General features: G+C 42.2%; 1 protein-coding gene across 6 annotated transcripts in view; it reads left to right on the top strand.

Annotated features, from left to right (window-relative positions):
* Positions 1-12,786, top strand: part of RSU1 (Ras suppressor protein 1) — a 249,856-nt gene that overhangs the window by 18,763 nt on the left and 218,307 nt on the right. The window lies entirely within an intron of this gene.

The following is a 12,786-nucleotide window of genomic DNA, read 5'->3' as shown; positions in this document are numbered from 1 at the left end:
TAATCTAATCTAGCAGACCTAGGAGTTGATTTTCTGCGTCCTTTTCTACTAAAGGCGTCTGGGCCTTCTGATCTGAGTTTTGGAAGCTTGGGCTGTGAAATCTCCCAGCTTGCCTTCCCCCGACCTCCTGTTCTGCCACACAGATGTGGCTGCTATGAGGGTTTCCAAGGCCTTCACAGTAATGAAATGGTGATTATTTAGACTTAATGGAGACCCTGCGTGGTGCAAATACAACGCAGTAGGCTGCTTGACAGGAAACTTTGAGGTTTAAGTCTACCCAGAGGCACCTTGGAAGACAGGCCTGGTGATCTACTTCCAAAAAAATCAGGCATTGAAGACCCTGTGAAGCACAACCCTACTCTCACACACATGGGGTTGCCATGAGTTGGGGTTGACTCTGCGGCGACTGGTTTACTGGTTTTAGAGTCAGTGACTAATCTACATGCACAAGAGACCTAACAACAGTGTGGCTTAAACAATAAAAACATTGTTTCCCTCCCACATCACAGTCTAAGGTGAGTAGTCCAGGTCAGTGGACGTCTGTGGGCATTCAGGGATCTCAGTTCCCTGCTCCCTATTTCTGTATGTCACGTGCGGCACTGTCCTCATCTGCTTGCTCGAGAGCTGCATGGCCAGCACTGGTTAAAGGAACAGAGAGCAGAGCAGTCTACCCACTGCCTTAAAGGTCTTGCTCTGGAAGGGGCACACATCACTTCTACTTAGGTTCTCTTGCTGAGAACCCATCACACCGACTGCAGGGGAGGCTGGACGTGGTTGCCTTAGCTAGGTAACCTGACAGCCTCCCGCAGCCCTATTCTGACAGGAGAAAGGTAGAATAAGTTTTGGTAGACGAGGGGATATGGAGGTAAAATTTCTCATTCCTCTCCCTGTCTGCCATTCTTTCTTTTTCACTTAGAATCTTAGACCTTGTGTAAAAAGAGAGCTACATTGTCATAACACTTCCTATTTGGGCATTCTTCCAGTACGTATAGGGTTGATATAAGAAAAGGTATTATATCAAAGCATGGACTTCACAGTCATAATCCTTATTAATTATCCCAGTCATGCTGTTTATTAGTAATGTGTCTTTAGAAAGTTTCCATAGTGTCTTTACACCTCAGTTTCCCTCATTGGTCAATGGAAAAATTATCCTTCTCAGATAAAGGGTAACATGTATGTAGTATCTGGTGCAGAGTAGGTTTTTAAAAATGATTGTTATGATCAGTAAGAAAGAACTTTTATGTTTCTTAAGAAAGAGACAAAGCTGTTTTGAACATCTCATTATAGGCGCTCTGGCGGGGCAGGGAACTTGGAGAGGAAGAGTATTTTGTGCCTTTGGAGTAAGGAGAGGATTTGAGGGTTTGTGGATACCCTCAGTGGCATATTTGTTTGCTGGAACTGAGTGTGTTGAGGGTAGGGCAGAGGGAAGAGGTAAGAGCAAGATTGTGGGAAAAGACAGCACACAGGAAGGAGCTCTAGGGAGGCCCTATAGCTAGTCAGAGCAAAACATACTCAAGTTTGCTCTAAGGGGCAAATGAGCATGAGTGTCAATCCAGGTGACTTGTATGTGGAGGTCAGGATAAGGAATGACATGTGGGGAGAGATGCTGAAAGCCAAGGGAAGGGATGATGGATGAGTTGCACACAAGACCGAATCACGTCGTAAGTGCAGCTGAGAGCAGGTAGTACAGAGAGAGTCCTCGATACGTAGTGACTGTAGAATGGCTTACATATCTTTCAGCTCAGAAAACCATAGCGCTCTTGTATAGACAGCAAGTCCTCCTGCTTCTAAAGAGGCTTGCCTCCTCTTTACCAGGGAATATTATGGCTCTTGGAGGAGACCTAATGGGTCAGTGATTAAGTACTCGGCTGCTAAACTAAAGGTTGGCAGTGGGAACCCACCCAGCAGCTCTGCGGGCGAAAGACCTGGTGATCTGCTTCCATAAAGATTACAGCCTAGAAATCCCTGTGGGGCAGTTCTACTCTGTCGCATGGGGTCGGTATGAGTCTGAGTTGACTTGACAGCACCTAACAGCAGCAACACAACACTGTGGCTCTTGGGCGAAGGTAAGAAAAGTGGAGGAAGGTTGAGGCGAAGGCAGAGAGCCACTGTTCGAGGAGAGAAGTGAGGAATCAGAAATGAGGAATCAGAGAGAAGGGTCTAACATCAGTCTCTAGGAAGAAAGAGTACCTGTGGCCCACCCAGGTGGCTTATTTATCTGTAGGGATACAATGGGAGTTGAGAATAACTTGTATTGTCTGAAATAGAAAACACACACATTGGGTGCTGCAGCTGGTGGGTTCAAACTAGCGATCTTTTGGCTCGCTGCTGAGCACTTTAAGCACTGTGCCACCAGGGGTCTTTTCCTAACCCCCAGTGCCTGTGAATGTGAATTTATTTGGAAATAGGGTCTTTGCAAATGAGATTGCACTGGATTAGGATAGGCCCTAATCCAATATGAACTGTGTTCTTATAAAAAGAGGAGAAGAGACAGACATAGACAGAAGGAGGAATACCATGTGACGGCAGAGGCAGAGAGTGGAGCTATGCTGCCGTAAGGCAGGAAAGCCTGGCGCTACCAGAAGCCGGAAGAGACAAGGAAGGATCTTTCCCTAGAGCCATTAAAGAGAGCATGACCCTGCTGACACCCTGAATTTGGACTTCTAGCCCTCAGGATGGTGCGAGAATGAATTTCTGTTATTTTAAGGCACTCAGTTTGTGGTACTTTGTTACAGCAGCCCTGGGAAACTAACACAAAATTTTGTCTCTGCTTCTTCTTCTTGTTAGTTGACATTGAGTCGGCTCCAACTCATGTATAAAAGAACAAAACGTTGCTGAGTCCTGGGCCATCTGCATGATCATTGGTATGCTTGATCGTTGATATCATTGCAGTTATCGTGTCAATCCATCTCACTGAGGCTTTCTCTCGTTTTTGTTGGCTCTCTACTTTACCAAACATGATGTCCTTTTGTAGCGATTGGTCTTTCCTAAGGATGTGTCCAAAGTAAGTTAGTCAACATCTTGGCCATCCACATTTCAAAGGAACATCCTGGTTGTATTTCTTCTAAGGCTGATTTGTTCATTCTTTTGGCAGTCCATGGTAATATTCAGTATTCTTTGCCAACACCACAGTTAGGGTATACAGGTAGAATACATTGATTCTTCCTCTGGCTTACTTTTTCATTATCCGACTTTGTCATGCATATGAGGCAATTGAAAATACCATGGCTTGGGTCAGACGCACCACTATCCATCTGTCAATTTGTTGTGCAGTGGTGGCTTGCATGTTGCTATGATACTGGAAGGTAAGCTACTGGTATCTCAAATACCAGCAGGGTCACCCATGGTGGACAGATTTCAGCAGAGCTTACAGACTAAGACACACTAGGAAGAAACGCCTGGAAATCTCTTTCCAGAGATCGTTGTTGTTTTAGGTACTGTCAAGTCAATTATCAACTCCTAGTGACCCTGTGTGACAGAATTGAACTGCCCTGCCCCATAGTATTTTATAAGCTGTAATCTTTAAGGGAACAGATAGCCAGGTCTTTCTCCTGCAGAGCTGCTGGGTGGGTTCGAACCACCAAACTTGTTAAGATTAGCCACTGAAAACCTTACCTCTGCTTACTAGCTTTGAAACCTTGGGCAAGTAACTTAACCTCTCTGTGCCTCATTTTCTCATCTAAAAATAGAGGTGGATAATAAGTGTATTGCCTTACAGGTTATTGTGAAGAATGTGCCAGCCATGTTTTAAGGGCTTAATAAATGTTTGCCGTTGTAATTAACTTACTTTGTTTTAATATTCCTGAGCCTAGTGGGTGTGTATAAGTGCCCAGCACAGCATCGATGTAGCAGGCATTACATAAATATTAATACTTTTCCTCTTATTTATTTCACAGAATCAAATAATTTATTTCAGCCTTTCATTTTAAAGATGAGAAATATGAGCTTCAGAAAGGTCCAGGGATTTCCCCAGGATCACACAGGATTGCAGTCTGGGTCTCACACTGCCAGGAACTAAGTATTCTTTGCTTTGCTTTGAGTTACTTTATGTAACTGTCATCTTTTATTCAAGATACAAAGGAATTTTTCTACTCAGGCTTACACTACTTTTAGTGTAATAGGAATTTCCACTGTCTTAAAAAGAACACTGTCTCCAAGTGTGAATATTGTTTCGCCAGTGGGGGAAGAATAAACTCAAGATTTAGAATCTAGAGGCTTTGGTTCTATTCTCAGTTTCAATTTTGGTGGTCTGTGGAACCTTGGAAAAATAACTTTACCACTTTGGGCAACAGTTTCCTTATCTGTCAAATGAGGAGCTTAAGGTATTTGATTTCTAGGGTTCCTTTTGGCTCTGACGTTCTATAACTATTATTTAAAAGAATACGTATATCTTGTTATACTAGATAAATTAGTCAATATAAACAAGAAAAAAAAAGAAAAAAAGAAGGTAGGTATGTAGGTATAGAATAAAGCTGACCCTGGTCCTTGAAGATTTCGACACATAGCTACTCTATAGAACAGTAGAACTCCCCAGTAGGGTTTCCAAGGCTATAAATCTTCACAGAAGCAAACTGCCACACCTTTCTCTGCAGGGCCGTTGGTGCATTCAAACCGCTGACCATTCGTTTGGTTAGCAGCTGAGCTCTTTAACCACTGTGCTCTCAGGGCCCCTTGTGTTTTGTCATAGTATTTATTTCTCCCATCGTGACTGCAGGTAGATTTGTTGAGGGCAGCAACTCTGACTTTCATGTTCTATCCCTGTAGCACGAGTAAGTACAGTGCCTGATGACTTGGAAAGTAGTTGTTACTCACTATTTGTTAATATCTTCATATTTAAACCTTAGAGGAATGAATGACTGGGTATCTTAGGTGACTTACTATATTTTTCCCTTAAATTTTCTCAGACATCAGAAATACCATTTTTCTTTGTATTTTTTTCCTGAAGGAAAGGGTATAGAGTGATATGTATGGACAGGAATGATGTGAGCTCTACATTTTCAATAACATGGGCCTTGGATATGGAATCTGTGTATTAAATGAGGCTTTGGTGGTTCAGTGTTTGAATTCTCACCTTCCATGAGGGACTCTTGAGTTTGATTTCCAGCCACTGCGCCTCATGTGTAGCCACCATCCATTTGTCAGTGGAGGCTTGTGTTTACAGTGATACTGAGCAAATTTCAGCAGAGTTTCTGGAGACTAGGAAGAAAGGCCTGGCAATCTACTTCTGAAAATTAGCTAATGAAAACCCTATGGATTACAATGGTCTGATCCATAACCTATCAAGAGACTGGTGCAGGACCAGGCAGCGTTTTGTTCCAGTGTGCCTGCGGTTGCCATGAATCAGGCTGACTTGATGGCAGCTAAAAACAACAGCAATGAAATGTCTTGCCCCAGGCCGTGACCAGCTCATGGGAACTCTTCCATTTATGCATACAAAGAGGTATCACATTTGTGAATTGTCACACGATAAAGTACTTTCCTGTTAAATGAAAGGAGGTAGTTACGGTTGATACGCCCTTCATCTGTAAATAGTAGAATTCAGTCAAATAACCAAATCGTTTGAAAACACTAGTAAAGAATTCCTAACCCTTCACAATAATTAGTTATGAAATAAAGAAAAGCTTTCACACCAGGGTGATTTTTTAAGGTTTTAAATTATGAATGAAATTCAAAAGGAATATTTTTATGATTCTGTGTGTGTTGATGAATATGATATTTGTATTATATCTGGGTATCAACCATTTTATTGTCTGTCTTCATTTTAATATATTGTCAGAAGCTGCATATTTAAGGAGATCTGAATCTGTATCCTACTACCAAGGGTGAAATAACTTCCACCATGTGACATGGGCAGGCATTTTAATCACGCATTGTGGAGATAAAAAGCTCAAATCGGTCAGCGCTGTTTGCTGATGCTGACATCTGGCTGGTTCCCACATTTCTTGGGAACTTTGAATCAGGGTTACATAGGGCTATCTCTATTCTAGCCCACCAGGAAGCAAAAACGGAAAAGCCATTTGGACCATCCTATGTTTTTAAGTTTGAATTAAATCTTCTTTTTCGTCTGCAACTTTAGGAGGATTTGAAATAACATGGCTTCCTCCTTGCATTGCCCCAGAATGCACCATTCACAATGTGATCTGTAGACTTGGGCAGAATTTGAGTGATGTCCCCTGGAGTTGTAGAACAAAGTGACTCTATTTGAATATCCAACTGGATTGACCCAGTGATTGCAGCAATGGGTTCCAGCATAGCAATGATTGTGAAGGTGGTGCAGGACTGGGCAGTGTTTCCTTCCATGATACTTTAGGTTGCTGTGAGTTGGAGCCAATTTGATGGCACCTAACAGCAATGAAAGTGATTTTTCTAGGGCATTGGTGGTTCAGTGGCAGAATTCTCACCTCCCATGCAGGAGACCTGGGTTCGATTCCTGGCCAGTGTTTCTCATATACAGCTACCACCCATCTGTCATCGGAGGGTTGCATGTTGCTCTGATGCTGAACAGATTTCAGCAGAGCGTCCAGACTGAGATGAAGTAGGAAGAAAGGCCTGGCGTTGTGCTTTTGAAAATCAGCCAATGAAAACTGTGTGGATCACAGTAGTCTGATCCACAACTGACCATAGGGCTGGCACAGCACCAGGCAGCGTTTTGTTCCATCATGCATGGGGTCGCCATGTGTCGGGGCTGACTTGACAGCAGCTAACAAGTGGCTTTTCTTCCCATCTGTAATATTTGATACCACGAGAGCTGTCAGAATACGGCAGACCATTTGCCTTCTGATAGCAGCAGTGCCTTTCTGATAGCTTGTGTTCATAATGCACACTCTGTGGAACAGACTGGTGGTAACAGTCCAGTTGTTTTGACCGATGTTACAAAATCTTTTAGAACCACAGATGGCCACTGAAATTAAGCTGCCACTTCTAACCCTGTGACAGGATTTCAGAAACTTCAAAGTCCCTTGTCACGTTATGTGTTTTCAAGTCTCACATCCCCTTTGTCTCATCCTGGCCCTGTTTTTTTCTCTGGATATAAATGTCATTCTATTGAGCTAGAACTTTTTACCATCTCTGAAGTGCTACCAAAGGAGTAATTTGCTTCCTAATTTGCCAAATTGAAAACTGGAGACAATTTCCAGTATGCCACATCTTTGTGATATGGTGGGTTATTTTGAAAACAAGCCTGTAATGTCATCTTGTGGAGCTGTGGATTTCATTATGCTTCTTTTATTCTCATGCTGTCTACTTCGTGCTGAAGAAGGGAAAAAAAAAACCTGAACCTGTTTTAAACAATATCTGCTTCCATGTGTTATCTAGAAATGGTGATTTTTTTTTTTTCTGGAAGTTTTTAGTTAGCCCTTTGATTTTTCTTAATTTACTCCATTAAATCCTGGCTCCAGGTCCTGTATCTTCCCTATTTTCCATCTATTTGCTTAGGTTAGCCTGGGTTGGCTTTCCTAACCACCAGTTCCCATATGTCCTTCAAAGCTGGATTCAGTGTGTGGTATAGCCTCTTATTCCGAAGTATTTCTTGACATGCGAAGGTCATTCCACAGTAAGTAGCAGCTCCTTCTGAGCTGTGGCGATTCTGTTAGATGGACTTCTCTTGTGTCCATGATCCCTTTATACCTTGAATTTTTGTTTTTTGGTGCATGTTCTATGCATGCTAAGACTGTGTTGTTTATCTTCCAAACCAGGACATTTTTGGGAACTGAGGCTGTTCAGGCTAACCAGGGTGTATGGACAGCAGTACTTCTGAGAAGATATTGATTCCTCAGAGGTAAAGAGTGTTGACATTATGAGTGTAAGCAGGAAAATCCAGCCAATAAGTACCTGAGTTTGTCCTCGATTTGCCTTTCTTGTGAAATGATCGAACGTACCAGTCTCTTTTGAACACTTTCGTGCTGATTCCCTTCTTGACTAGAGAATCAGCAGTCGGATACCCTATGCACAGCACCAGCAACCTCACTTCACTCCCCTCCCTTCACAAACACCCCAGCCCCTGTGGTTTTGCTTTTCCGATGTTCATTTTGTCCAATAGAACATGCACCCAAGTACTGTTTCTCAAGAGGCTAGAGAGACAATGATAGCTGATGTCCTGTAATGGTTAACTGGATGTTAACACATTTTCTTAGTTCCTTGGTGACTTTTGAAATACATCCTACTTTGAAAATGCCTGGGCAAAGCATAGGTTAATATTACTTTAGAAATTTTAATAACAGTGTGTTCTTACCATTCTGGCATGCCTGTTCTTGGCAGTCTGTGTTAGCAACACCGTCAGAGTATGTTATTAACACAATGGTAACTCCACTGGTGCGTTTAAGGTCGGCAAGGCACGGCGACAGGTCAGTGGGTACGGCCCGCTTCCATTCTCCCCACGAGTGACTGCGCTGCTTTTGTTCTTTTAAATAATCCATTCTATTTTGGCAGACCATTTCTGCCTTCTTTTGAGCAGCACAGCTTCCATAGGAGACACACAATGAACTAGCCATTCGCAAGTGGAAGGGAGTGGTGGGCTGTATAAGTGCGTCTTTTAGTTGAGCTTTGCCTGTCCCAGGCTTTGTGGGTTTCTGGCGCTTGTGTGCAACTTAAGTGCCCTCTCTCCTGGAGTCCTTTGTTGCCCTAAATATTTTCTGAAAGATCTTTTATTAACTTTTTCTTTTTCTTCTTTAACTTCTCTCCCTCTTACCTACTTCCACATGTAACCCTGTAACAATGGTGAGAAAGAAAAATATATTTTAGTGGTGTGAGCAGGGAAGTGACAACTGAATTTCTCTCCTTTATTAGAGAGAGGGAATTTTTCATCTTTGTCATTTTCTCGACTTTTAAGTATTTGTTGCAAGGACAAAGTAAAATGATTGAAAAGAGCCAGTTTTCCCTAATTAAGTCTCTCACTGTAAACTTTACCTTAGAGAAGGCCAGGTTTTTCTTTTTACTAATTAGTCGACTGATGGTAGTTTTTAAAAATTACAGCAGGACACAGGATTATCATTTGTCTTTTGTAATTAGGATCGATTTCTGTGACTTTTAAATGGAGTAGCCTGCCCTTGTGAGAGACTGCCAGCTGTCAGAGTTTGCCCCATCTCTCTTGCTAATGTCGTTCTTGTCAGGTGATGTTGGGTCGACCCCAAACTCGTGGCATTTCTGTACACAACGGAGCAAAACACTGCGCAGTCCTGCACCGTCCCCACGTTCGGTTGTGGACTGAGCGCTTGCAATCCGTAGGTTTTTATTGGCTATTTTTCAGAAGTAGATCGCCAGGCCTTTCTTTTGAAAGTCATAGTCTCAAAGCTCTGCTGACACCTGTTCAGCATCATAGCAACATGCAAGCCTCCATTGACAGGTGATGGCTTCCCATGAGGTGCGTTGCTCGGGAACAGAACCCCACGTTTTCACGTAGGAGGCAAGAATTCCCCCACTGAACCACTAATGTCCCCCTTTCTTGCAAGTAGAACCCCGAATTTTTCACTGGCATGTGATAATCTGAAATACATACTAGATTTTTAGCTTCCCTGGGAGCTCTGGTGGTGCAGCGGTTAAAGCATTCAGCTGCAAACCAAAAGGTCTGCGGCCTTGGAAACCCTATGGGGCAGTTCTCCTCTGTATGGTAGGGTTGCTATAAGTCAGAATCAACTCAGCAGCAGTGGGTTTTGGCTCCGCAGCTAGGCATCACGTTACACATTTTATTAATTCACCGCAAGAGGGAGTGTCGTGTGCAGTTTCTTGGCAGTTTCCTTTAAGAAGACATCTTCTTTATCCTTTCCTCCCTCCTGATGGCAGATGCACACGTGATGGCTGAGCATCTGCAGTCATCTTAGACCATGAGGTGGAAGCGATGTATTGAGGATGGTTGAGCAACAGGGTAGCAGGAGCCTCTGGACTGTATGTGTTTAAGTGAAAGAGAAACTACTGTTTTGTGAAAGTCTTGTTATTTGGGGTTTCCTCTCACTTAAAGCTGAGCATAATCTTAACACATACATCCATGGATCTATTTAATTTTGTTTGTATGTGGGCAGCTCTTGGGGATTTTCTTCTCCCATGTATGTCTATAGACCTCAGAGATAGGGGGATGCTTTATTTGGTGGAAAGAAAGATCTTAACTCTTATAAATAATCAAGTGTGAAATGTCCTGCAGTGTCTAAATCTTAAACATCACATGTGAAGCTACTGTTGGGATTCTTTTTAAAACCACAAAACTGTTGATCTTCTTCCCTTCTGCCTTCTTCTCCCTCCTTCCCTAATAATTCATTCCTAAAGCCATTACATGGGACAGAGGAAGATGTTCAGGCCATGAGAAGGAAGCATGGTGGCCTAGAGTGGCATGCCAGAACCTAAGTGGGGTAAGGCAAGCATCTGTATGAGGTGGATGGTAGCCTGGCATGGGAAGTCAGAGTCCAAGTGGGGCACATGGGTGTCCCTGTGGAAGGTGACTGGGCATGGGATGACAGGAGTTTGAGCAGAGTGACAAGGGTGTCTGTGTAAGAGGAAGGGGTAGAGATGGAGAGAAGAGATTGGTTACTGCAGTGGTTACACAGATTGGTTATTTGACCTTTCAAGATTCTACAGGGTATACTCATATAAGGATTTAATAAGGCAAAGCATATGATGCAGTGGGAGAAAGAAAGCACAGACAAGCCTCAGGCCTGAGACACTTACTGGTGCCATTTCCCAAGTTTCTTTCTTAGTTGTACAGGACACATTTCACCTCCAGATTATGAACCATCAACATATGTGTGAGCAATCTTTGCTTCAGGAAAGCTTGAGCAAAAATTTCCAGCAGTGCCTTTTATGCCCTATCTGGTCATGGAGCCAAGGTACGCCATGTAACCAGGTGTAAGCCATTGTCTCTAAACAATGTAAACAAGTTGGCCCTGGGTGCCATCAGTAGTGTTTTGAACTTTAAACAGACCATTATAAATCTCTAGCTAGCCTACTTGTCGTAGTTTTGACTAAGACTCAGTACCAGACTTCTAGGTGTCCTGGAGATAAGCACAGAGCTGTAAGATAACTATTTAGAGGAGTATTGGTTAAATAAGTAAATAGGGTAAAGATGATAGAAGCCAGGGTTCTCACTGTCAGAGAAGGGAGTTATAAAAAGGGAGAAAACCAGACTTTATCCTGTGATATTGCATTGGAATTGGTGTGAACACATGGCTTTTAATAATATAGTTAAATCAATACAGATGCTTGTGTGTGTCTCTATGTGTGTATGTTTGTATTCTCTAGCTCTGTCCATTGAGAGGGCCTGAGAGTAGTAACGCCCAATAGCAGTGAACACACCTAGTGCCCAGATTTTGGCTTCTAAATACCGTTTCCCACAAAAAAGAACCAGAACTCTTTGGAGAAATGGCTGATTCCAGGGCTGTGCTGGAGAAAGTATAAGATGAGCTTGAATATCTTGTTGTGCCGGAAAGCAGGGAAGTGCTCAAAGAATGATAGGGATATGTCAAAAGGATGTAGAATCCACCTTGGATGGATGGCTCCCACTGTAAACAGAAACAATGACAAATTATAACTCATTAACTAAAATAAGAAACCACGAGGCTATACAAATATAAATAAATCAATGCATGTTTTTCAACAGCAGCACTACTGATATATGGACTGGATAATTCTTTGTTCTAGGGGACTGCCCTATGCACTGTAGGATGTTTAGCACCACCGCTACCCTTTACTGTATTTTTACACAAATAACACACGCCATCTATATTTGTTTGCTAGCTGTGCCCTCCCCCTGAAAGGTATATTCATAAGCACTGCTATGCCAATTTTTTTTTACGTGTTGCTATGAAAAAAAAATTAGCATAGCATGCTTATAAAAATACCTCGGGGGACGGAAGCAGTTGTCAAACAAATGTTGAAGGTATGCATTATTTGCGAAAAAATACGGTACTGGCTAGATGTCACTGCTTTATACCGCTGCTGTCCACTAGAAGTATTATCTGGGCCACATACGAAATTTTAGATTTTCCATTGGCCATAGTTGTTACAATAAAAAACATCTCCACACATTTCCAGAAGTCCCCTGGGGGGCCAGAGTTGCCCTAGTTGAGAACCATGGAATACGTGAATAAGTTCATAGCTTGGTGAGGAATAGGATATTTAGATAACTTCAAAATACACCCCGCCACACACAAAATGCTTATTAATTATGAAGGAGAAATGGATAAATTTAGAGTGGAGAAGTCTGGCAGACTCAGGTGATGAAGCAGAACATCATCAGTGATGGGACCAGGTGAAATCGTGTGCCACCTGATAGGGTGCAGTGAGAAGAACACGGAGTTCTGTGACATCTCCGCCAAAGAGGCGTAACCTGAATGTAATCAAGCATAATCAAAAGACAAATCCACATTTAGGGACATAATACAAAATAATTTGGCCTGCAGTCTTCAAAACTGTTGAGGTCAAAAAAATCAAGAAAAGACAAACTTCTGGATTAAGAAAGGAGACAAAAAAAAAAAAAAAAAAAAAAACAAGACATCTACATGCAACATGTGATTCTGAACTGGATCCTTTTTTATAAAATAAATTATTGGTATATTTGGCAAATCATGAATGGGGTCTGAAGATTAGATGGTAATAATGTACCATGTTGATTTTTTTTTTTTTTAATTTTGATGGCTGTATTGTGGTCATGTAGGAGAAAGTTGGTAGGAGCTACACGCTAAAGTTTATGGGGTGCGAGGTTTTCAACGTAATCTCAAATGGTTTAGGGGGATAAAAAGTCTTTGTTCTGTGTTTTGAACTTTCTGTAACTTTGTTATGGTTTAAAAAAAAACACACACAAAA

Source organism: Loxodonta africana, chromosome 4 (assembly GCF_030014295.1).
Source record: "Loxodonta africana isolate mLoxAfr1 chromosome 4, mLoxAfr1.hap2, whole genome shotgun sequence".
Classification (NCBI taxonomy): Eukaryota; Metazoa; Chordata; class Mammalia; order Proboscidea; family Elephantidae; genus Loxodonta; species Loxodonta africana.
Note: the sequence above shows the minus strand (reverse complement) of the source record. Positions and strands in the feature narration are given on the sequence as shown.